This window comes from Euprymna scolopes, chromosome 2, assembly GCF_053919585.1.
Source record: "Euprymna scolopes isolate OS-2025 chromosome 2, ASM5391958v1, whole genome shotgun sequence".
Lineage (NCBI taxonomy): Eukaryota > Metazoa > Mollusca > Cephalopoda > Sepiida > Sepiolidae > Euprymna > Euprymna scolopes.
Genome location: NC_136483.1, coordinates 168,037,986 through 168,053,727, shown reverse-complemented (window position 1 = coordinate 168,053,727; position 15,742 = coordinate 168,037,986).

Sequence of the window (15,742 nt, the reverse complement as noted above, 5' to 3'; positions counted from 1 at the left end):
CCTAAAATTCTTGCTAAGATTGTCCATCGGGCCCGTGGCGCAGTGGATAAAGTACTTTGTGATATGCAGTTGTAAGTTGAATTCTTCTGAAGGTTGAAAGTATAGACAACTCTCGAAATACAATTACGATCTACTTAAAACGTCTACCTATTCATAACTGATGGAACAAGAACATGCTACCCCGGTGAATTAAAAAAGTTTTTTTTTTTTTACAAGAGATCACCAGATATGAAGGTTACTCGAAGGTAATGGTTAGTGGGTGTAAGGCATTCACTGAGGTAATGGTTTGTCGTGGAAATTGGGTAAAATTTGATTATATAAGGAGACAACTCAACAAGAATTTGTTTATATTAGACTTGAAGACAAAAATATTTTAGTCAGTTGGAAAGCAGGCCAACAAAGATTCACAGGCGGGTACTTCTAGGCAAGGGAACCATAGATTGGAGCTCAGGCGAGCACTTACCATGAAAATAATGATACAGCAGAGACAGGCTCGCAACATCTCTTCTGTGGGAAAGAGATTGCAGGAGAGAAAGAAAAAGAAAATCATCTACTAAGTTCCGAAGCAGTTTTGATTGATGTCAAGGCAAGATAGGATGCTCCGAGTATCTTCTCCATAAATGTGTCGAATGTACACCATTTTTGGCGTATTTGGCTCTTATACAGGAGGAAGATAGCGTCGGGAGTGTGATACCTTCTAGAATGGTGGAATGCCACCACAATTTTTCCAGCGACCTTGATAACAGATGTGATGCAAGTTTTCCATTTCAGGTCTGGAGTGATGGCTAGTCGCAGAACATTGTTGAAACCGAGGTCTTCATTATAACAATAGCCATTTATATTAATTGGGGGAAAGTGAGAATCAAATTGTTTGTGGTGAAAAGATAGAAGCTTGCCTTTGGTCGCGTTAAAAATAACCAGCAATATTTTGTCCCATTACATCATATTCCTAAGATCGAAGTAAAAACGCACAGGGGATCTTTGTCATTTTGAAATGTTGTCATTGATGCTAATGTCGTCTCCGTATATGTCGACGAATCAACTTTGAATGTGATTTTGCAGCTCATTGATGAAGATAAGAAAGTCAGAATCCTTGAGGCACTCCAGCTTTGATAGTTTGAGCGTAGGAATTCCGCTTACCTACGACTACTTGCATAAATGTATCAAAGAAAAAAGATTCGATGGTTGAGAAGGCATTTCAAGATATTCCATAGCTGGAAGTCTTGTAAAGTAGACCTGCATGCCAAACCCTATCACATGCCTTTGATATGTCAAGAGCTATTGCTTTCGATAACTTCCCCGATCCTATGTGAAATTACAATCAGTTCATCAGCGGTAGATCTCGCACGACGGAAATTATATTACTTATCACTGAGTAGATGCTTTTATTTGTTTAGTTGACAATTTCTACGGATTCTACAATTTTCTACGGATTACTTATAACTAGGGCTAGGACAACAGCATATACTTCTCATTGTTTTGACCCCCGAGTGTGTATCTGTTGATATCTTATACGCTTTTATATAAAGTGGTGTGGTCTCAGTTGATTAACTGTGTCTACCTTTGTCGGACATATACACGAGAGTCAAAAAGATGAAAAGAATATTCTGTCGTCATAGCCCTACTTATAACGCACAGAAGACGAATTGGTCTGTACAGAGACTCAGAAGAGAGATCTTCAGTATTCTTAAATACTTGGCAGACTAATGAGTTTTCCAATTACATTAGGCATCGATTAAATAGCTTTGCAAGAACAGATGCGGGTTCCGATGGCAGCCTTTTAAGTACAATGACTGAAATATTTTTAGAGCAAGTTGCTTTGCTGGAATCAAGCTTCTTTAAGAGGGTGCCAACACCTCGAACAGATATGTGGATGCTGGTCAGAATATTTTAAGTCTTGGGAGGAAATCAAGGTGGTTAGGTGGTCCTGATTCAAAATTGCGTGCAGAGTTCGACAGCATACAGCTGAAGAATGTCGAAGGTTATATCGACCGAAACATTGTGAAAATAACACCTAACATAAGAACAAAGAAAGAAACAATTAAATGTAATAAATTGCTAACCACTATATAGTTTCTTAATGATTTTAACAAATGTTTGACTAATTATTTAATTTCTCTCGAATTTCACATTCATGAGCTGTCCGAAGAAAGGGGACGGCCATACAAAATAAATTCCACTCCTGAATTTAGAAAAACAGAAAAATCTTATTTATGAAACTCAATATGTCTGTTTGTCTGTCTTCATTTTTTTTTCAAAATACATCTCCATTAAGACGCAAGGTCGCAGAGTGACAAGAGACGGGTCAAATGATTTCATTTTTGTGGACTATCGTTATATATATATATATATTTATATATATATATATATATATATATGTATATATATACCCACATATATGCATATATATATAAGCAGGTAAAAATAGAAGTACACACACACACACGCACACACACACACACACGCACACACACACACACACACACACACACACACACACACACACACATATATATATATATATATATATATATATATATATATATATATATATATATATACTTCTTTGTTTCATCCAATGACAGTAGTCGTAGGTGAAACGTGAGCAAATTCCGATTGCCAGAGTTCTCGGTCGGCCATTGCAGCAACCACCTCAGTTCCTGCCAGACCAGTTCCCTCTTCAATAATGGATTTCAATGTTACACATGGACGTCCAACTCTCCATTTTTGTATCTGGAGTTAAAAGTAAGAGCTTTCCTGCCGGTTTATCATGGCAACTAATACGACCGTCAAGTGCTAGACGTCACTGTCTCACAAAATTGGAAACATGAGGAAGGGAACCAAACAGTGACTTATTTGTTGGATGACTTCTCCATGTTGTAGACTAGTCGAAGCATTATTGTATATTTACTATCGAGATGTTTTGTCCATGATTCTGAACCGTACAGAAAGGTTGACTCTACGCAGGCTTTGAAGACTTTGGTCTTGGTTTCTTTCTTGATAGGAGATTTCCATATTTTCTCTAAAGAGTGAAGTGCACTCCATGCTAGCGTGGTCCTAACATTCATATCATGTTCGATTTCGGAATAGCCCCTCAGGTATTTGATGTCGTCAATACAGTGAATATATAATCCTATGAAACCAAAGGAGATCGATTTAGATGTATGTACTTTGTTTTTGGAGCATTGAGATACGGCCCAACATCTTGACAAGCCTTTTCAACTCGTTTCAGAATATCCTGGGCAATACAATCCCAAGTTCGCTAACATTTGAGCCGGGTGCCTACTGCTATGGCGTTGTTTCAAAAGCCATCACTACTGGAGATTGATGTGCGAAGCGCATAATCGAGAACATTTATGAATAGAAAAGGAGCAAACGTTTCTCCTGAATAACTCCTGCGTTTTAAATTCATCTGTATCTTCTTTCGGCGTGATCAGCACAACTGAAGTCTTCTTGTACATCACATAAATTGCGGCCACAACTCTTGTAGGAATTCCATATGATGCCAGAATTTTAATCATTCGGGCACGATTGATGGAGTCGAAAGCCTTGTGGAAATCGATGAAAAATTATGACAGCCTCCATCTTATGGTTCTTCAGTTCCTCAACAATTCGTCAGAAAGCGAGAATGTGGGATATGGTTTACGGTCCCTTGCGGAATCAATTCTGGTTCAGACGCAAAACTTCATCGACGATGGTCCAATGGAAAGTGAAATTCGTTTGTAGTTGTCCATTTTTGAGAGATCACCTTTCTTTGGTATAGATATCAAACCAGATTTTGGACGATTTTCGTGGAATGTCTGGTTACAGAAAGATAGCAGACTCCTTCTCACTTTCGGCGTTTTCTAAAATTCAGGTGGCAATCTGTCGGACAACAGTCTACTTCATCCTTAGTCAGATCACAACTTTTAATCTCAATTAAAAGATCAAAAGATTTTCGAAGTGATTTTCCCATGTTTTGAGTTGGTCATCCCCATTCGATGAATATGGTACTCCTCGACGTATTTCCCGGATAATGATTTCACCAGATTTCACGCATTCTTTACAGAAGCAGCAGCTGACGTTTCAGGTGAGTGCAGAATGTTATTCACACGTAAATCTTCGTAGCCATCAAAAGTTTTCCAGAGATGTCTCTGAGCAGATTAAATGGACTGAGTTGATGTGCAAAGAGTCCCCTTCCGTGCAGGTACGACTGTGTCAATGTCCACTGTTTTTTTGTAGGTCTCGGTGATCTTGGCGGGAGCATTTCATTGCCAACTGATGTTGCAGTTGAAACAAAAGATGGACAGTCTTGTTTCTATATGGGCAAGTTGTTGAAGCGTGTGAAGATAGTGTCGTCGATTTGAGCAGCGATGATGTTGTCACCCAAAAGCACCTGCTAGAACAGCTTTTTCTTGACAGGATGAACAAAGCGATGCACACTGAGCTTGACAGTTGCAGTTACCATACGATGATCGCTACCTACAGGATTGGAGAATGAGTAGGCACGACACTCACTGATGCTGTTACGCGATCGCTTCCGGTTGATGACAACATCTATTTGAGACAATGCGTCCGTTGGGGATTTGTATGTCCAAAGTTTATTTAGTGGTTTTTTGGAATGCTGTATTCCCCACGACGAGGTTATGCTGTTGAATAAAATCGTGGAGAAAAACGCCATTTCGATTAGTTGTAGTATTATAGGAGAAGCCTATATTGACCTGAGCATTTATATCTCCTCCAATAAATAGCATCTCCGACAACACGACTCAATTTCAAGTCCGCAACAATGGTAACATCAAGAACAGGGACATGCTAAAACTCATATTTCTATTGCTAGTTCTGTCTGAACTTTCGGGGTCATGGGTGGCAATGGTAATCTGTTAAGTAATCAGAGTTGTAAGATGCGCAAAATATAGCCTCTCTATTTACCAATGATCGATGTGTGTAGTACATTGACACCTCCTTCACGAGCTGTCCCTGCTTTCAACTAAATACGGTGGATCTAGGGGGGGGGGTTAACCCTGACAAAATATCTGTTTACCTTTTTATGGATAAGTGTAGTTCCTATGGCGATCGTTGACATACTGATGCCTCGGCAGCTTCTCGGAGGATCATCCAACATGACAACAGGATGGTGCAATGCTTCAATGAGCGGAGAAGAACCGTAAAACATTCAGGTGTGGCGAACCGTTCATGTATTCATCCATTAGAAAAAAAAACGTGAAAGACTCCGACTTTCGATTGCAGCACCAAGGTTAAAACCCTTGATAATCAGTCAATCAAGCGGTCTGACAATGTATCTCCTGCATTCAGTGATGAGCCTATCCTTAACCTTGCGGGGTGGAAAGGCTTTGATTGTCATAAACCGAAGAGGGGGGGGGGCGGACTCTGCACAAGTAACGGACCTTTCTATATTAAATGAAATACATAAAAAAATCCAGGACTTAAAGGACTATACCGGGGTAATGCATTGTTTTACATGAACTCCACAAATAGGTTGTTTGAAAAAAAAAACAAAGAAAAAATTAAACAATTCTTCAGTAAGTTGAAAGTATAACAATAGATCATAACCATAAATGTGTAAACTTCTTAGACATAACCTTGAATCTAAACAAGAACACTTATGAAACCTACCATAAACCCAACCAAACGTTATTCTACATAGACTACACGTCCAACCATGCGAATAGTATGAGAAAAGCACTTATACCTAGCATCTCAGAAAGAATATCTAAAATATCACAAAACGAAGGATTATTTATAAAAATGAAGAATATTATAACAAAGCCCTAGCTAGATCAGACTATAAAGAACAAATCCAATTTGTTAAGGAGATTCGAAATACTAATACAAGTTTAGAAAGAACAACAAACAACGCAAATGTAATAAAAGAGCAAAAAAAGGAGCCAAAACCAACGAAAAAATAGAACATACAATAACCACTAAAAAGAAAAATGAAAAGCTAGACCATAATAAAACCGAAAGAGATGTAAAAAATGAAAAATAGAATGAAGACTAAAACGTGGTTTAACCCACCGTTCAGGCATAACATAAATAATAACATCCCGAGGGAATTCTAGCAAATTATAGACAAAAAATTTCCCACAAGGTAGTAAACAAAGTAAGATAATTAATAAAAACACTCTTAAGCTATCCTTCTCAACATCTGCTAACTTAACAACAACAGGAAATTAAACAAATTTATGAAAAATAGAGACATGAATCTAACAACTAAAAAGAATGTAACTGCTGGAACCCTACTGAATGTCCGCTAGGAGGGACTGTTAAACATCAAAGATAGTATAAATTTGTGAAATTATAACAAGTAATGAGACTAAAGTATATTTAGGAAGCACTGAACTTTTTTTCAAGGACAGATATCGTAATCATCTAACATCGTTTAAACAAGATACCGAGAAAGAAAATAACACTACAAGTAACGAAAACAGCAACAATGTAGATGAAAATGAAAACAATAGAAGAGACAATAACAACAATAGAGACAATCCAAATAATAAAGATAGCAACAGAACCAATAGTAATAACGAAAATAACAAGAAAAAACAAAGAAAAACTCAACCACACTCGCAGTATGGGTTAAGGAATTAAAGAAAAATAAAATTGAATATAAATCAAGATTGTCCATAGTAGGCAGAGCCGAAAAATATAAGCCAAGCAAATAAAAAATATGCAATCTTTGCATACCAGAAGCATACCATGTATTAATATCAGAAGAAAAAATATTGAATAGAAGACAAGATGTAATTCACGGATGTCTGCACAGAAATCAATACTTAATTTCACGCATTAGACCGAACTAAAAACAACAAAATAAACGAAAATATAGAGCGAGTAACATAATAGAATGAAGAACATAGATCAATCGACCATGTAAAAATAATGTTAACATAAATAGAACAATAATATATATATATATATATATATATATATATATATATATATATATATATATATATATATAACGCACGGCACAATAATGTTGACACATCGGTTCTCGCCAGATCACGGAAGTTAAGCAACATTAAGCCTGGCCACCATTTGGGAAGCTTAGGCGCTGTATTTATGTTTCGTTTAATCAATAAGAACATTCAAATATATCAAATACAACTTGCCAACGCCGGTACTTCAGCTAGTTTATATATATACTAGCATTGGGTGCCTGGCGTTGCCCGGGTGTTTAAAGGTGTATATTGAGCGAAAAAAAGTGGTAGTAGGAAGGCAAGTTCGAACCCGTATCGCGAAGAAGGAAAAGAACGGGGGAAAAACGTGACGGCTTTGCTGTTACGCCCACCGCCTAACCAGAAGTGACGTAGGTTTAAATTAAGGCTAGAGAATCGAAAATAGGGGAGGACTTTCGAAAATATCGTCGAAAAAAGCGATATCTCTCTGCAAAAAAGTGCTCAGTTGAGGGTGAAGAAATTAATATTTTTAGTCAATTTTTCGATATTTGTCGTCTGAAGGGTCGAGCTTCAAAACGATACTGATCTTGTGAAAATCAGTTGCCCCTGTCGAGAGTTTAAGGCAGACATGCAAACATACATCCATTTATATATTGGTAGCTCACATTTTCGACCCAAACCGATTAAAAAGCTTGCCCTATCTCTAAATACCCTTTATGTAACATTTCAAATGTTTAGACAAGAAATTGTCTTTAGTAATTTGGTGGAGACCGAAGAGGTAAATTCTAAAGAAATGTGGCTCCTATTATGACCCCTTAACATTTATTGTTTTGGGCTCAACTCAAGTTATTAAGTTAGATCCATGTTCAATGAACCTATATCTAAACTTTCAATGGTTTATACCAAAATTGGCGGAGGAGTTTGGTAGAGTTCTCAAAGGTCAAATCGTTGAATTTTAACCACTTTAGGGCAAAATTTCTAGCCGAAAACCGATCATAAAGAGTTTCCCAAATCTCAGTAACGTGTATATCAAATTTCGAGTTTGTAGATTTAAAATTGACAAAGTTATTGCGCAGATAAATGTACACAGACAAACAGACACACAGATACACAGACACGTTCACTTATATATATATATATATATATATATATATATATATATATATATATATATATATATATAGTAATTTATAAAATATATATGGCGATTAAGCTACACTGAATATTCTGCGTTTCATCCACTATAGGATTCGTCAGGTTTATGCGCAAATTTTGTGGTTGCTTCTTGTTTTTATATATGTTGGGGATTTCTAGTTAGCCAATCAGCTTTCTAATATCCATTCAGTGTAGCTTAATCGCCATATATATTTTATAAATTACTAACTAGCTCTACCTACGTATTGAGCACTTTTGAAGTAAATACTTAAAGTTTACGCATAAATCTATACTTTCGTATGTTAAATTTATGTGAGTAAATGAAGTAGTTATATATATATATATATATATATATATATATATATATATATATAGATAGATAGATAGATAGATAGATAGATAGATAGACATATAGAGAGATAGATAGATAGATAGATAGATAGATAAATAAGCATGGAAGCAATCAAGGCCCATTTTCAATTTCAAATTGATATTTAATACTTTTCCAGTAACTATAGCAATTTGCTGTGCCAAGAGATTATCTGCAAGTACTAAAATGTAGTATTATGGCCAGTAAAAAGAATGGCCAATAAATGGAAAGACGTATATAATCAAATAAATTAGCAAAGGATAGTTTTTGTTTCAAATTTCTAAAGATTTGAAAAGGGACCATTAGACAATACGACTAGAAAAAACTACAAGCCCCTGTACCCCCTCGGCGTAAATAACCCCGTCAAACCCAACAAGCAGCAAAGTCCCATCCCTACACAGATCCCTTGATTTAAGAAAGCATTCTACTCTAATAGTTTATTTCCCAGAATTGATAGACTCTGGAATCCTCTTCCGGGTCCCTACTTCCCCAACTGCGGAAGTTCAAGTGTAATGTGAACAGACATCTTACTGCTCAACTCCTTACATAGCAACCCTGCAACTTATGCCCCTCCTACATCAAAGTATCCCCGTGTCTTGTTTGGGGTGAAAATGTAATGAAAAAAATCAATAAAATAATTCAAATGGGAATTTAATCCAAGAAAAATGTCTCAAGCTTAATCTAGGAATTTTACAAAGCAAGATCTACCACATATCCGTAGAGAATTGATAAGAAATTGATCAAGTATGTTGCTATTTGAAGCAATTGGTGTCCGCTGATATCAAAGGGAACAAGGTGTTAAGAATTAAGGAAGCTTGCTGATGTAAGTAATTTAATCTAAAAACCCATTAAATGTAAAAGAAAATATAAGGAAACAAGATTTCAGTGGACAAAAACTACAGGAAAACTGATTACAGTAAAGTGCTTTTTACAGACGAATCAAGGATCACCTTCGATGAGCCGAGTACATTGGCTCAAGGATGGGTTCGTACGCCACATGAGCCAAGACAACTTTTTAAACGCCAGCATGGCGGCTGTTGGATTATCATACGGGCTTGGATTATTGGTAATGATCCCATGAGTTCATTTAAAGTGAAAGACGGGGTTAAAATAAATTTACTAAAAAGTTACTGTAATTTTCTAGAAAAATAATTCTTTGAATAACTTGATAAAACAAGCCAAGCGTAGATCTATTATCTTTATGCAAGACATGCACCAAAGTTTACTAAATCCTGATTAAAATAAACGGGATTTGTTGAAAATTCTCTTATGAACTGACATTCTAAACAGTTGTGACTTGAATCATATTGACAACCTCTGGAAGATTCTCAAGTGAAATAATTCAACGACAAGTATAAACTCTGGGGGTCAATGATGTTGCAGCCACGAATATTCTAAATTTAACACAAGATGTATACAATAGGTTGTTAAGAATTACCGAAAAGGAAGGAGGATTTGTGTAATAAATTTTAAAAGATTATTCGTTTCTGTTTATATATCTTTTAGTTTCGAAAATTTTTTGAACGTCTTTTTTAAGGAGTTGACGATTTTATTCTAAAATCTTTTCATATTATGTTATTATATATTAGTTTTATAAAAATGTAAAAGTATAAACATAAATAGTTGCAAATAAAGAAATGACAGTAAAATCAGCGTTTAGTTAATTTAGTAAAATTTTTGTCAATGAAAAAATAACACTTTTCTCTGTCGTTATGAATCCTAGCGTAGATAAAACGCGGAATATATATATATATATATATATATATATATATATATATATATATATATATATATATATATATATATATATATATATGATTTTCAGAATGTAAGAGATTGTATATAATAAATTCCACAGGAAAACAACGTCGCAGCTCACAAGAGCCATGCCAGTCAAAGAACCGGCCCGGGTTTCGAATCCTGAGTTCGGATGTGTCTAACTGATGAACCCAAATGAGGGCGAAAATCGAGTCTTGGACTTCCGGTTCGTTGATTGGCATGGCTCTAGTGAGCTACGACGTTGTTTGGCTGTGGAATTTATTATATATATACATATATATATATATATATATATATATATATATATAAGTTAATAATATTGAGTACAATCCAAGCATCATATTAGGACTTCTAACAATAAAGACGCAAGACTTTACACCAATTTATAACCTGCATAAAATCTCTAGATGCAGATCAAGCCTATTTATGAATACTTAAGGATGGGCACTGTCTGCGGAATAACAACAATGGCAGTCAACTAGTATTTATGCAATGTTCACGACTTTCGCTCATTCGAACACTCTAGATTGTCTAATGTATTTACCTAAATTCGAGGTTTAATAGTTCTTAATTCCTTTCACTACCGTGGCAATTGTTTAGTAGCTCTGAGGTAAGGGCTTATCAAATGGAGCAAAAGGTAGTTTTGTGTCTGGGATCGAATCTTATGATCAGCAGAAATTGTCACTCCTGCGTAGCGTAAGCATGAAACATTAGTGTATGAGGTATAATGAATAATTATTGTTTACTTGCATATATATACATATACACACACACACACATATATATATATATATATATATATATATATATATATATATATATATATAGAGAGAGAGAGAGAGAGAGAGAGATAGAGAGAGAGTGTGTAATAATTGTGAAATTATCAATCACGTTTTCGTAGGAGGAAACATAACAAAATTATATTTATATGTATTATCGTTTCAGAAACGATATCCTTTTATTCATTCGATATATAAAAATAAAACCATATATATATATATATATATATATATATATATATATATATATATATATATATATATTGTCAGGTCATGTCATGTGCTACCTGGTACCATGTAACCCAGTACTACCTGCCTCATGGTCGGGTCACCGGCGACTAAACTGGTTCCCCCACCAGACTTGTTTGGTGAGGAGGGCGGCTAGTTTCCCTGAAGGATTAAAAACAAGACCTTCCAAAGGGCTAATGAACTCTTTTCTGGGTCAACGGCCAACTAGCACCGTGTATATTTGTGTGTGTGTATATGTGTATTGGGGTGGAGAGGGCTCCCGTAAGCCGTGGTGAAGGCAACCTTTCTAGGAGAAGCAAATCTCTGATTTGAAAAAAAAACATAAAGCGGAAGACCATTACCCGCATTAAGCTGGTCTGCAGTTTAATTTGTTGCTGGCTATCTTGCTCTTGCTTGTTGCTGGATCTCAACATTTTGAACCGAGAGACAGAGACTTAGCTGTCGTACAAAGCTAAGACTCTGTAACATCATATTTGTATAGATACTCCCTCAGGCATTTGGGCTTATGGATTTTAAATGTGTGAGGGAGTGGCACTCGTCTGACAAGATGTTGCAATCATCATCATATATATATATATATATATAAACAATGACGATTTAGTATGATGATCTTTGTATCTTAATTGCTATAAATATATTTTTATAACTTAATAGTCTATCTATCTTTCTGTCTATTTATATATTAATCAATTTAAACACACACATACACACATATACACTGACATACATAAAAAGAAATATTCATACGGGCAACATTTCATGGTAAAAGAGATTAATATATAATTTACTTGCAGGAAATTAGAAGTAGTGAAAGATATTAACGCAAAAGTGTGTAAAAAAGTGCAGTTAAATATTGTACAAGAAGAGAGAATAGAAGAGAATAAAGAGAGAGAGAGAGAGAGAGGGAGAGAGAGAGAGAAAGAGAAGAGAGAGAGAGTAAGAGCGACTTGGGTTTGATGTGTGTCTATTTGAAGGTATGGCCCGCTGCATGGCTATTGGCATGAAGGGTTCGAATTAGAGCAAAAGTTGTTGTCCCTTGATGTAGATGGGAATCAAAGATCAGGGCAGACACAGGCAGGCCGACAAAGAAAAAAAAAAAAAAAGAGAGAGAGAAAAATAGAACTGAGTTATTCATTCGTTTAGTCAACATTTTTTCTCATTCCTATTTTTTTTCTTTCTAATTATTTTGTTCGTGTTTTATTTCGTTTTCACACTTTTTCTTTCTTTTTTTCTTATGTCCATGCATTTTTCTTTTTTTCATTCTTTTGTTTATTTCATACTTTTGACTCTTTCTAATTCTTTCGTCCATCTTAATTCTTCTTTTCTTTATTTTATATTTGTTTTCCTTTAATTTTTTAAATTTTCTATTCTTTTCTTTATTTTATTCTTTTTTCTTTTTTCTTTATTTTATATTTGTTCCTTTAATTTTTTTTTTTTATTCTTTTTCTTTATTTTATTCTTTTTTTTCTTTTCTCCCTTTTCATTTTTTTCTCTTTTTGAGTTCCTTTTTTTGCTTATTTTATCGGATTATTCGTTTATATTTTTTCTTTCATTCCATCCCATATTTGATTCATTCTCTCTTTTATGAATATTGACACAAATTTCATTTTGTTTCCTGTTATTTATTTAGTTATTCGTTTGTTCTCTTTCTTTTCTTGTTTCTGCCTCCCTTTATCTGCTTTTTCATAATTATTTCGTTTATATTCATTTTGTCTTTTTTTGCTTCATTTCTCCTCTTCTTTTCTTCTTCATTAGTATTTCATTTTTTTGTTTATTACCTCCCTTTATTCTAGTCCTTTTTCTATTAATTTTTTATTCTGACTTCTTTTGTTTTCTTTACATCTTTTTCCATCTTTCTTTCTTTTCTTTCTTTCATTTCTTTTTTATTTGTCTTTCTTTTCTTTTTCCTTCTTTTTTCCTTCCTGCCTTTTTTCTCGCTTTACTTTTTTCTTTTATCGTTTTTTGCCTATTTTTCTAATTGCCTTTCATTTTCTCTTTCCTCTTTTCTTTATCTTTCGTTTTCTCCTCGTTTTTCTTTTTCGTCTTTCTTTACTTTGCTTTTTTACTTCAGTATTTCTTTTTTTTCTTATTTTCTTTTTCTTTTGTATTACGTCTATTTTTTCTTCTTTTTTTTCTATCATTCTTGTTTTCGTTTTTCTTTTTTTTCATTATTTTTTCTTCTTACTCTTCTTTTTTCTTTATATATTTTGCTTCTTTTTCTCTTTTTTATTTTCTTTCGTTAACTTTAAAAAAAATTTCTTCTTACCTCCTTGCTTGACTTTCTTTTTTTTTTTCATTTTTGTTCTTTTCTGTGTTATTCTTTTTTAAAAATTTCTTCCTTTGGCCGAATGATTTTTTTTCTATCATTCTTCCTTTTTATTTTCTTTCTTTTTAATTCATTCTTTCATTTGCTTCATTTTCTCCCGCACCGCCCGCTTTCTCGGGCTCATTCGGCATTTTTTCCAACTTCCAAACTCTCGAAATATTTCTCTTTTTTATCTTTGCCTTTTGTCAAACTCTATTTCCCTCCTCTCTTCCCCATTCTTCTCCCCTCAGCTGTATCCCCCGCCTTTACCGCTTCACTCACTCTCTCACTCTCTCTCTCACTCACTCACTCACACACACTCTCTCTCTCTCTCTCTTTCTCTCTCTCTCTCTCTCTACCCCGACAGACAGGCTTCACCTCCGCCATACATATCTTGTCCTCATTACAAGCGAGCTTGTTCCTTGTGTTGGGGCGGAATTCTTTCAACCTTTCTTTATCAAAGACTCTCCTCGGTCAGATTCCGACCAAAAACCAAAGCTCTTCGAAGAACACATCCCTCAGGATGAAATTCTTTGCATCTCAGCACACCCAAACTCCCACCCTGGATCGGCCGTAATGCGGGTGAAGTTATATCAAGTGTAACTTAGAAAGAAGAAAAAAGTATTTTTTTTTCTTTCTAAGATCAATAGAAAAGTCTTTCTTGGACGACTGCTTCCAAATTATTAGGGCCATTCGACAGATTTTCAATCGATTATCGATTATATAAACGTATGCTAAACTTAACACGGTTTTAATTGATTTAAAGCAATTAAGTTCTTGAAAATATTTTATGTTTCTACGGAGGGGAAAGAGAAAACGAAAGCATTAGGTGATGAGAGATTGTTATTTGTAATAAATATTACAAGATGTACCCGGTATTGCCCGGTATTAAATGTAACAAAAATGAACCTTAGACATTTGCATGCGAGTATTATATTCTTTCTAAACAGTTGACTTCTTGTAAGTAAAAAAAAAAAAAAATAATCGAGCCCAGACCGAAACCACAACCAGAAAACAATGAGTCAAGTACGATAACCATTAGTCCAGCTTGACATGCATTTACACAGTGTTTTCAAACCTGCTTATTCTTAACATAATGTGAACGATTCGCATATACGCAGTCGTGAAATAGTTGACAAGCAGATAAAAATCCGATGCCTCCCAAGCACCAATTTTTCAATTTTGGCCACTTAGCAGCTCTTTCTTTCTGGATGAAGACCGATTACAACGATTACATGTCTGAATACTCTACATACTAAATTTCAAGTCTGTAGATAAAAAATTCATTGAGTATATAGGTTGAGAAGTGTCCCCACACGCATTCTCACTTTTATATATATAGATAGATAGATTAATTTATTTTATCAACGATCATTCTACAAACACGTGCATGCATATCCAATGTATAAAATTGTCTTGTCGGATTCTAGGAGATTACAACGATCGTAATTAAAATGATAAATCAATATATGTCTCTGACGAATGTTTTTTTTTTTAATTTAAAATGGTTGCGTCATGTTCCCGCTACATAAGCTATATGACTCCCGACATAATCTTCTATCTGTATAAGAGACAGAGTCGCCCTAAAATGAGTTCTATCATCTTAAAATGGAGTACTGTTGCCACATGTGGACAGGAGCTGCTTGGAGCATCTATCTTGCGTTGACAAATTTCAAAACCGGCTTCGAAACTTAGTAGGTAATGCCCTTTTTACTTTCCTGCAATCTCTTTTCCACAGAAGAGATGTTGCGATCATATCACTGTTTCGGTTCCTATTTTCATGGCAATTGCGCGTCTGAGCTTCAATCTATGGTCTCTCCTTGCCAAACTTTCACAAAATATACTCGTCAAGCTACAAGGACCATAAAGTTTTCTCCATTCTCTCTGTACTTAAATGTAAACGCAGATTTTCTCGAACAAAGCTTCTTTTCTAGAACTGTTTACCTGTGGAACTCTGTTCCACTGGTCTGCTTTCCAGCTAATTAAAATATAGTCACGTTCAAGACCGATGTAAACAAGACGTTGTTGAGCCGCCCCTAAATAATCAATATCTACTCCATTTTAAGCACTATTAATACGTTATTGTCCCAGTGACTACCTTACACTCAATCTTTACTCTCGAGTTGTCTTCGGACCTTGATAAGTTGTGATTCCCAGGCATTTTTGTTTCTTTTGGGTATTTGTTTTGTATTCTTTGAAACTT